Source organism: Diabrotica undecimpunctata, chromosome 7 (genome assembly GCF_040954645.1).
Source record: "Diabrotica undecimpunctata isolate CICGRU chromosome 7, icDiaUnde3, whole genome shotgun sequence".
Lineage (NCBI taxonomy): Eukaryota > Metazoa > Arthropoda > Insecta > Coleoptera > Chrysomelidae > Diabrotica > Diabrotica undecimpunctata.
The window spans coordinates 25,821,306-25,833,007 of record NC_092809.1 but is presented as its reverse complement, the minus strand read 5'-3'; the positions used below and the strand labels follow the sequence as shown (position 1 = coordinate 25,833,007).

At 33.1% G+C, this 11,702-nt stretch overlaps 1 protein-coding gene across 1 annotated transcript in view; it reads right to left on the bottom strand.

Moving 5' to 3' along the window:
• Window positions 1-3,241: 3,241 nt before the first annotated feature.
• coro (protein coronin) overlaps window positions 3,242-11,702 on the bottom strand; it is a 52,622-nt gene continuing 44,161 nt past the window's right edge. The window contains exon 9 of the mRNA XM_072536909.1: window positions 3,242-10,123. The gene's annotated coding sequence lies outside the window, so the exon portion shown is untranslated. The remainder of the gene's footprint in view (window positions 10,124-11,702) is intronic.

Genomic DNA, 11,702 nt, shown 5'->3' with positions numbered 1-11,702 from the left:
ATATTTCTTCGCTAATTAGGATAAACTTTCTCTTTTTCATTTCTGTTTCTTTCATGAATATTGATGCATCTTTCCATTGTGGTCTCTTCTCGTTGTCCCAGTGCATATCTGGGATCTCAACGTCTCTGTTCTTGGTGTATGTTCCATGCTCGTTTATCCTGCCACTTGGTGGTCTTGCGGTTTCTCTCACGTAGAAATTGTTACATTCACAAAGTATTTTATAGATGCAGTTTTTTTATCTTTCTTGTCTGTTGTTGAGTTTGGTTTTGGATAGGATAGATCTCAGTGTGTTTGTTTTGAATTGTTTTGATTGTTCGTTTGATGTTGTACTTGTTTCCTATCCCCTTCAGTTTTTCTGATAAGCTCTTTACATATGGTATTGTTGTCATTTTTGAATCCCTTCTTGTGAGTGTTTCTGGATTGCTTATGGTTTTTTGTTGTTTTCTTTCTTCAATATTGTGGAATTCCTTGTTTATAAATGACTATGGTGGTCATTTTTAGTCAAAACCTTTGTAGGTTTTTTTCTTCCTGAAATGCATTTTCATTAGAGCAGGTGCTTCGGGCTCTATCATACAGAGATTTGATAATTTCTTTTTGATGTTTACGTTGTTGTTGGATTGGTAATTTAAATATTTTTTGGTGTGGGTTGATTTTCTGTAAACTTTGATAGCTCATTCAGAAAAGGAAGTAATATATTGTTTTCTTGTTCCATGGGTAATTTGATTGGTTGTTCTTTATTGTTGATGTCCATCAGAAATTTATTCAATCCTTCTGGTGTTGTAAGATAATTCACCCCTACTTATTGAACAAAAAAATCCTACAAAAATATAAATACTTTGCCATAATGTTAATTTCTAAACACACTATAATGTTAGGTAAATTACCTCGTTAACTTGAATTTCAAATATTTACATTATTCTAAAGCACATAGTATTATTATCCTCGTCCTCATTCCTTGAGCCCTCGTCAGGACGTGGCGACACTCTAAATATTGTTAATTTGCTGTTTCCATTGGCTGCGATCCTGTCATATGGACGGCTTCATGTAGGGATTTTCCCACCAGAGTCTTCATTTGGTGTGCCCATCGTCTTGCTTCCTCTTGGTCTGCGCTCTTCTATCTTTCCTTCTACTACCAAAAGACCATGATCGCCGTTCTTCTAGCTATGTGGCCTGAGTATTTAAGGTATACTCGGTTTACTTTTTCTTTGACAGGTTGGTTCTATGTTCTGTCCAGGACACGCGTAGAATTCTGTAGATCCACCTTTCGAGCTTCGATCTTACCCCTATCAATTTTTTTGAGAGTCCATATTTCAGCTGCGTTGCAGCGATGGGAAAAATAAGGCCATTGACTAACCTGAGCTTAGCATTCTTTGTTATTGTTCGGTCTTTCCATATTTTTATTAATTTAGCTGTTGCGGTTCGGGCCATTTCTAGTCTACGCTTGATTTCTGAGGAACAATCGCCATTGTTGGTTATCAGGGAGCCCAAGTATACAAATCTGTTTACCAGTTCAAAATTCGCCACTTGTGTCTACGGTAGATTATTATTTGCTCTGTCTACGATCATTATTTTTGTTTTTCTGTTACTTGTTCTACGCTAGCTGTAACAGGAAAACCTGAAGATCGTCGTTGTGTGTATTTTATGATATGATTAATATAGTCAGTATTAATTCCTATGTCATTTACACATACAACACATTAAAACGAGGTAAAAAGCCCGTTTCTCGGTATCAGTATATTGTTTATTTGAGCCAGTCTCTTGTCGAACCATGGATGAGACAAAGATTCGTAACCGCTACTTTGCGTAGAAATATTCGTCACGATATAGCTCACATTTTAAAGATACCTGCTGCAGAAGAAGTTCCCACATATCAAGAAAGAAAAAGAAAAAATTGCTTTTATTGTCCAAGCCAAAAACGGCGAATGAAAACTACATATTGCCAAGTATGCAAGCATGCGATATGCGGTGAGCATCGTGGAAAAATTTGCACCGATTGTTTAAAACATTAACCAATTCTATTTTTTATCCGTTTAAAATATGTTTATAATGATAAAAACTCTCCTGTTCAGATTTTGAATATACGTTTTGTAATTACAAGGCATTTTTTATAGGTAGTAAAATTTACGATAGTCCTGTAATCACGTCCGGCTAAACAAGTCCGGTAATCTAGGGTTAAAGGGCCTCGCTTCATGAGGATTTCGAATAGCTGTCTAGTGTATTTAGCAAGCATATTTGCCTGAAAGTAATGGCACTTCCATTTCTTTCTTAAGTTTTTAGGGATGAGGATTGCCGCTTTCCTTACCCTGCGGAATTTCTACCTACTGAAAGGATCGTCCGATCGACATACTTATCTTCTGTGAGCTGGTTTGTTTTGTCAAAAGCTATGCTCAGGTTATTTTCCCCTGTTGAGGTCATTTCCCATCTTTCTGCAAACTTGATTGCTTCTAGCCACTCCTCGTCTTCGTATTTGACGAACTTATGCCTTTCTCGTCTCATGCCCTTTTACAGGGAGGCGATGATCTACCCCTCTATTCTTTTCTTTCTCGATGTCTTCTTTGTTTACCTGGGTTCCGGTCTCCTTTTTCTCTGCTGGTGTCGAATCTCGTGTCTCTTTGTGCGGTCACTTGTCCATGTCAGTACTCAATAGCTGTGTTCAATCTCCGAATCATTTTCTTGATTCTTACCTTCGTATTGGGATGGCCCTTGCTAAGCTGGAGTAGGTCCGACGCCGTTATTGCTTCTTTTTTTTATATAATGTCCCTCTTACTGATGTCAACTCTGCTTTCTTCAAGCCCCGCCTTTTTCTGGGTAACTTCAACTTCCATGTCACCGCTGGATAGTTAAGGCTATTTCTTCCCCTTAATTTCATCTAGTTCATGGGGGCACCGTTCGTGACCACTTCTGAGTAGCCATTCACCCTCTGGTCACGGTGGATCACAATCTGGGATTGCGGATTTTTTTATCGAGGTTACTCTCCTTGATTTGTCGCGGTACTTTCCGGAAGCAGTGGCAGCGACGCTCTTATACCGCCTGGTGTTCCTCAGTATAGCTGCTTACCCTACGCTGTGGCGAGATGGAAGGATAAAGGATGGATAGAGAGTGGGTGATGCTTTCTGATGGGATTGGTACAATCAGATGAAGGCCTTTGAAGGAAGACGCAGGAATTGGGAGTGATTGCTTCACCTTTCAGCGTCCGGCGACTATTCCACAGGTAGAAAATAGGTTCAGAAATAAAAAGGCAAAATTTTACAATTTTATTGTATTTGTAAAAATACTAACAACACAATCATTAATTTTATTAGTTAACTGAGAAAAATGCATTATAAACTGTTTTTTACAATTATATACATTATTATTCGTTGTTAACACAGCAGCACGCAATCAATAACTTTATGGAATTTTTGATAATCGCTCAAAATGTGTTATAAAATTTACAATAGTCTCTAATGTTTTAATATATTTACATATAATTGTCTAACAGTAATAAAGAAAACAATAAAATACTATTTTTTAACGAAACTTTTTGTAATATGCTATAGACAAATGGTTTATTTACACGCAAAATATTCAACAAACTGACAATAATTTTATTTGTTATCAGAAGATTTTAAAGCTTTGTAGATAAAATATTGCATCTAAAACTTTTCTTTTAATGGAAGAATTAACGGATGTTTATACTAATATGTTTATTAATACATGTTTACTATATGAAGATATAAAAATAATACTATATTGATTTAAAATAGAAATTATTAGCAATGTGATAGGAAAACCAAAAAAACCATTAAATTAACAATAAACCTTCGTTAAATCTTAAACATTTTGAAGTTACAAGAAACTGAAGAGTACAACTAATAAAAAGTAAAGTATCTTTTGATAACTTCAGTGAATTTTAAAAATAGGAACGAATTTAGTTAGGTTAAAAACAGAATGTGACATAAAATTGACTTCCTACTCGGAATCGATTTCTTTTTCGATTCATTTTGTGTAATAAAATTCTTATATTTATTTCAAATGGCATTTTTGTGTTTGATCCAGTTATATTTGCTCTTATAAAAGTCAAGAAACAGTTAAAGCATTACTTAAAAATCTCTGAAGTCAAACAGAGACTCGCTTACACTAGAATAAATGAGAATGAGTATGTCCCAATAAATTTCATACTCAGACGAGAACAGTGACGATAGGTTAGGTTAAATAATATAGCAATACCACAATCTACTAGCATGAAACAATTAGGTATTCACTTACGAAAACAAAATTACCTGAAACATTTGAAAAATTCAATATATTAAGGACATCATTTAAAGAAGGAATTGTCAAACATAATGAGAGACTACTGTTTTATCCTAACTCCCTACTGAAATAATTACTAGAATCACAACAAGATAGAATACTCAAAAGACATTGGCTAGCTAAGAGAAGCCTAAAAAGGACTTTTCATTATCGAAGTAACAATTATGCCACTATATGGACATACACATTTCTCTTAAGAAAGCATATTAGGTTAAGAAAGTAGGGTAATGTTATTTGAATTAATTGAACTAGTGTCTCGTTGTAACACAGCAACTACGTTAATGACACGACTAAAAAATTTAAATGTAGGTAAGTTCATTCTCATATAAATAAAAAAATCTGTCAGGATGCTTATTAGTTTTCTGAACAGAGTGTAGTAGCCTCCACACTTTGCTCTAATTTTATCAATTTGATGCAGTGTCTCTTTATCGGTACAACATAGGTACACTTAAATTTTTTTTTAAGGTTTTGTCTCTCTGTGCATCTCTAGTGAGCAAAGAGTTTTCACTCACGTCGTGAACCTCGTTACTGCACTATGCGTTTAACCTTTTATATTTGCCGTAGTCGCAGACGAAACTTAGGGAAGACAATTCGACACCACGGCCTACAAACCCGAAAGATAATGTATAATGAAAAAATAAATATATTACAACTTTCACCAAAGATTGTCATTGGATAAGTTTGCTTGAATAAAATTCAAAATTATAACAAATATGTTCATAAATCATATGAACGATGATATCATATTATCATCGTTCAAATATTGACTATCACTATAACGATATTTAAGATTTCTACTGCTGCTCTAAATATTTGATTGGAAGAATAGTCAAAACAGTCTTTCACTTGATATTTCTCGGAATTATGTGTAGAACTTCGTCATTTTTCATTAATTCAGACCCTAATATTCTCGTTTTTACAATTTATGATATTCTGATGATCCTCCTACTCTACAGAAATAAGTGCAATATACAAATTTTCATGCGATTATTTACAGAAAAACTTTATTATATTTTTTTTCTTAAAAAAAAAATGTACTGAGTACATATTTAGCTACGTTCTTAGATTTTTAATTGAACTTTTCCAATCATGGTTTTCTTCTACATACTTGTGAATATTTGTAAACTTTTTGAAAACGCCATAAATTTTTGTATTTTTTATTCATCTAACTCTTTCAATCGATTAGTGATTTTATGTAGAATTTTTAGGTTACTTGTTAACAAAATATTGTATAATTCTTATACAAGATCCATTTATAATAATATCTGCTAAAAGTATAATAAATGGAAGAAGATATAAATGTGGCATACCTGTCTAATTCTTAGAATTTTGAATGCCACTCGTTCCAGATATTATAATAAATATTTAATTTTACCTAGTCGGCAAAACAAACATAACCAATATGGAAGTAATGATATTTATAAATTTTATAGTATTATTTTTACTCCATTTATTTAAAATCTATGACTTTACATTAAAAATATTTCCGTGTCTGTCACCAGTCTTTAATCTTACCTAATTCGATTTGTGCTTAAAATTATTCTTAATTTATGTTCAACATCACCCAATCAGGCATTCAGTCTATTTCGAATTGTACATATTGCTGTTATAAGTTACAAAAATACTGAACATGATTTTCTAAAAACAACTATCAAAAATTCCACAACAATATCATAAACTATATAAATATATCTAACATATTAGGTGTCTTAAGAAAATGTTATTTATATACAAACCACATTAAAACAAGCAAGCTAAAACTTGATCTATATGAATGCCATGGTGTATTGTAAAATTATCATGGGCACATGAGTTAAAAAGGCACATGGATAGTTCTCTTTCAATTTGAAACTTTGGATCATTTCCTTCGATAGAGATTTCCTTAAAATTAGTTTTAACATACAATAAATACTGCATTATTAAAATAAACTGATAATACTTAACAACAAATATTTGTCCACACATACGAATTATTTTGCTCAATGGATATCTAAGTTAATTCTTTGCCTTGTAATTAGTTTCATAATAGTTTTGATGATACAGGGATTAAGAGGGATACAGTATTATATACCCGTCTTACACTCAAGTCAATGAAATGTCTATGTCATCACACTGATTGTGATTCAATTTGATAATTTTATACTTTTTTGACTTTATATTCTCAATAAAATAAAATTTATTTAAGTTTGGTACTCAAGAAACAATTATTTCCATTAACAGCATTGAATACAGAATACGCCAATGGTTCTTTAATGTATGCATCGCCACTGACAGAAAATTTGACTACTGTTTTAAGGCACATACATTTTTATTAATACCACAAAGTTTTAGGTAATATAAGCAATGTGCTAATAATAAATTATTATTTATAATATGTATTACTAAAAACAAAAATAACTGAATAGTTGTAAGAAGCTTGTGGCGTGATAATGTATGACAACTTATACCAGTAACTACTTTGGGGGAGGTAAGTCACAATACAGTGATGTTTACAAGAAACAATAATTTTGATATACACTTTATTCATGCAATAATAGAAATTGTTCTAATTTTTATCTAACATATATTAAATTTTATAAAAAAGTAGTTTTAGGAGATCCAAAAACTTAAATCATTATTATTGACATTGACAAAAAAACTCTTTATTATTTTTGTCGTTACAATGTTTCCTTTGTAAATCCCAACACATGAATTAATAATAACAAATACATTTTCATTTTTTTTACATATCCTCACATTCTTAAGTATTCCTAAAATACGGCAACGCCTTGGAAAAATAACATCAAATTGGATGACATTCAATGGATTTATCAGGAAATGACCAATATAAATCAAAAATAATATCGTATGGCATTTTGAGAGATTCTTTCAGACAGGTTACCAATGCCAATTGCATCTTTAATCCTGTTTAAGATAACTAGTGTCGATGGCCCAGGGGGACCGATAGGTTTACGTGTCTGTAATGTAAACATAGCAAGGAAAGAAAGAAGGAAAAATTAAGGGGTAATTAGCCTAGAAAAGAGTAATAATTATTTAAGTAATTATTACATATTCCAAATTGATTAAAGAACAAATAAATTCATAGCTAGTAAGTAACATAGTTAATGTATATATTTTTACATTAAACAAAGATTGAAAACTCGACCCAGTTTAAATGTATTATACGAGTCTCAAATATCAGGTCACCACGGTTGTTTAAAAGAAAAAAAATCACGTTTAAAAATATAGACCTCCGCTGGAAAATAACACGGGGACTCAGTCAGCAAAAAAATAATAACTCGACCTTGGTACTACGATCGGAAACTGAGAATACGGGCACATAAAAAACCGAACGAAGCGGGCCAGCGAGGACTAGTGGGAAGGTGGCACTCGAGAGCGCCCCACGCAAGAAGTACGGGCGATCGGGACGATACGCAGCCAGTGAGCGCGCTATTTAACTCGACGGGATAGTGTGACGTAGAAGTGCCGGTATCTGGAGATTCGAAAGTTCGCGATAGCGCGCCGTACTTCAACTGACGGATCTTGAATCACTGTAGGACTGGAGGCGTATTCATTAGCTAGAGCCTAAATACGCGAAGGTAACTAAGATCTATATACTAACCCAAGGTATATCTAATAATACGGAATTGTCCGCCCTTTAATTCCTTGCTTTGTCTCTTCTCGTCTCCCTTCGCGCCTGATCAAAACATTATTGGTCATAACTGATATTTTGTTATCTTAGTTGTAGTATACAGTCTATTTAATACATTGTAAACTCGAAATTTGTTTTTTTTTGTTCTTCCCGGCCGTTACAGGTAGAGACTAGAAGAGATACACATTTTTCGCTTATGCAATGCTCCGGCTTCTAACGTAAGCCCATAGCCTCTCACTCTTTACAGGACCTGAGTCCGAGAAGTCCTTAATCCCCTTCCTCCCAAAATCTCCCTACCCCCTTGTAAATCCGCGAGGGCGAAACCAGTCAGTCCAGACTAGTGGAACCAGTAAGCCTTGCCCCGTTCGCAGGGATAAGTATCCCCTAATAATTGTAGATGCAATCCAAGGATATTGAGACAGGCGTCTTCGACAATGGTGACAGCAATTTATTAGATGTCCTCCGAAATAGGGTGACGTCTCATATAATTTTTAGAAATTGAAAATTTCATTGTCGGTGCCGAGAATTGAACTTGTGCGTTCCGGCTTGATGTGTCAGTATCTTAGCCGCCGAGCTACGGTTCAGCTAACTAAACTTTACACCCTTGGTATATATACGAGTACATTTCCTGAAATATTAAAAAAAGTATCAACCTGGTGAAATTTTTGATGCCATATTAATCTATGCGTTAAAGAGAAAAATTTCATATGGTCGAGAAGTAAGCAAAAAGAGACTGAGGAATTAAACTGAGGACAAGATTAAAATCCCGTAGCAGATTTCTGAATGTGACCATGGACGGCCCACCTGCAAACTACCCTGCGAACTCCAAGTGGCCAGTATGGAGTACACTACCGAATAAGAACCGGGATGGATTCATTTAAAATGAAAACCAATCAAATAAAGTGGGGCCTTAGAAACGAAACAGATAATAAACGCGAATCTGGCGCCATGTAGAACATAGAACATATACTGACCTTCGAAAACAGCCCTAGTGCCTGCGACATCAATGACTTATAGCTTAACAAGCAGAAAAACGTTTGGATCCCATTAGAATCTGTATAAGATACTGTTTCGATACGAAATATTGCAGCGGTACAACAATTAAGAGCGTAGGCGCAAAATTTCAGGTCAATGCTTTTTAAATGCAATCATTTTCGAATCCTGAGAAAACTAACAAATATTTTTGAAAAATTTAAACGCAGAATGAAAGATTACATTATTACCGAGGGCCGAAAGTCCCTTAGAATAAACAAAAAGTTTTTTTGAATCAGATATTTGAAATTAAAAATCACACTAAATTTTCTCTTTTTTTTTCACCCCTGTAACTTATTAAAATAAACATTATAGAAGTTTTCAGGGACTTTCGGCCCTCAGTAATAATGTAGTCTTTCATTTTGCGTTTAAATTTTTCAAAAATACTTATTAGTTTTTTCAGGATTCGAAAAAAATGAATGCATTTAAAAAGCATTGGCCAGAAATTTTGCGCCTACGCTCTTAAGATCAAAACGATACAAAATAATTTTTGAACTAGAACTGTGATACTGCAAATATTTGCTGTTTCTTTCAACGATACCGTTTTTATAATCTAAAGTCGGTGCAATATCAACCATAAGCCATAATGACGATATTGACGAAAATTATTCATCTTTTGCTACATGATCAGTCATGTCTACATGAGCTGTTATTTCTTCTTTGGGTTCATTAAAGTCACATTTTAACACAAAAATATGAATACTAGAAATACACACAATAGTAACGTAATAGTATATTACATTGCTGTCCTTTAAAAGACGCGTTTTTTTTTAATGTTAAAAGAATTAACTTTAGTTATCCTTTTTTAGATTCTTAGCGAAATAAAGTGGACATTATTCTTAAACTACATAGATTATATTTAAAAAATATTTATAACAAGAACCACATGACATCCAGTTAAGAGATCGTAACAAGTGGCGAATGAATAACATTTCTTTTATCTTTTTGGCTTAAGACAATCTTTAAAAAAGATTTACAAAAGTTCATTTGATTTCGAACTAATTAAAACAACTTTCAAATAGTTATATAAGAGCACTTGGCGAAGTAGATGATATGGGAGTTAATAAAATATATTTGAATGATAAAAAAATAAATAAAATGATGGGACTTAAATTATATTATGTATAAAAAAGCGGAGCAATTGCAAAACCAAAACGTGTGCAACACCTGAAAAGAAAAAATGTGTTATTATATTTTATTTATTTAATTATACTTATATTAAATATACAGGGTGTTTCAAAAAAAGGTAACCCCGTCTCTAGGGTAGGTAAAAAGCTGAAAAATAATTGGGGTTTGCTTAGTAAAAAATTTTTGTAACGCCATCCGTTTTCAAGATACAGGGCGTTGAAGAAAAAAAATTTTACGATTTTGCCGAAACTACTGGCAACATTGTAATGACATTTTATACGAATATGTTTTGGCAGCTGATACATCCCATGAATTTGTTTTTATATCTGATTCTCATAGAGGGCGCTAGTTACACGGATCGTACTAAGTATTAGTCAATATAACTTTTTTAAGAGTATAATCATTAATCAAAATTTCAAGTAATCTTAAACATCATTCAATTTTACACGAAAAAGGTACTCTTGGTAAAACTCGATACTGTGTACCGTTTTCGGAATATTTTGATTTGAAAATTATGAAGTAATAATTGATGCTGGTAGTAATGATAAAGTTCTAATAGGTATACCTCTATTTTCTCCAAGTGTGCCATGGAAATCTGACATTTATTGATTGTTATGACGATAAATCAACAATAATTAGAGTTTTGAAACCTTGTTATTTGTAAAATCAAATCAAAATGTACTCAAATGTTGAATACACTGACATGTTATTAACCTTAGGCGAATGTTTAGGATGTTCTAGTGCAGCTGTGACACGTTATGCAGAAAACTTTCCTAGAAGAAACTTACCAAGTAAAAAAACATTTAGAGCCGTTGAACGACGTTGTCGAGAAACTGGGAATGTGAGACCAAATAAAATAAATTCTGGTAGACCAAGAACAACAAGAACAATTAATAAAGAAAATATTTTAAAATGAAAAAGACAGAAAAGATTTGATTTCACGTTCAAAGCGTCTATGTATCTATTGATACGTATTTCGACTTAATAAGTCTCATCAGAATAGTTATTCATAGCCGTTCTTAACGTGAAAAATAATCTTCTCTGTCTTATTAAAAGCAACAATAACATGGCTTCGTTATGGACGCAATAGCGACATCTGATAGAAAAATCGGTAAGATAGTTTCGAAACAAATTCAGATTTCTGCTTTAATCTGGAGCCTTCTAAAAATAACAAGGCATGACCAGACGATGATAAAGATGTTAAAAGAGACATGGGGAATCTAAAATTTGCATTCCACGACATGTCTATTCATCTAGGCAGAAATCCTAACGAATTTGTTTCTCGTACTCATACAGAGTAGATCCGAATAAAATGAAAAAGACAGAAAAGATTTGATTTCACGTTCAAAGCGTCTATGTATCTATTGATACGGATTTCGACTTAATAAGTCTCATCAGAATAGTTATTCATAGCCGTTCTTAACGTGAAAAATAATCTTCTCTGTCTTATTAGAAGCAACAATAACATGGCTTCGTTATGGACGCAATAGCGACATCTGATAGAAAAATCGGTAAGATAGTTTCGAAACAAATTCAGATTTCTGCTTTAATCTGGAGCCTTCTAAAAATTGCAAGGCATGACCAGACGATGATAAAGATGTTAAAAGAGACATGGGGA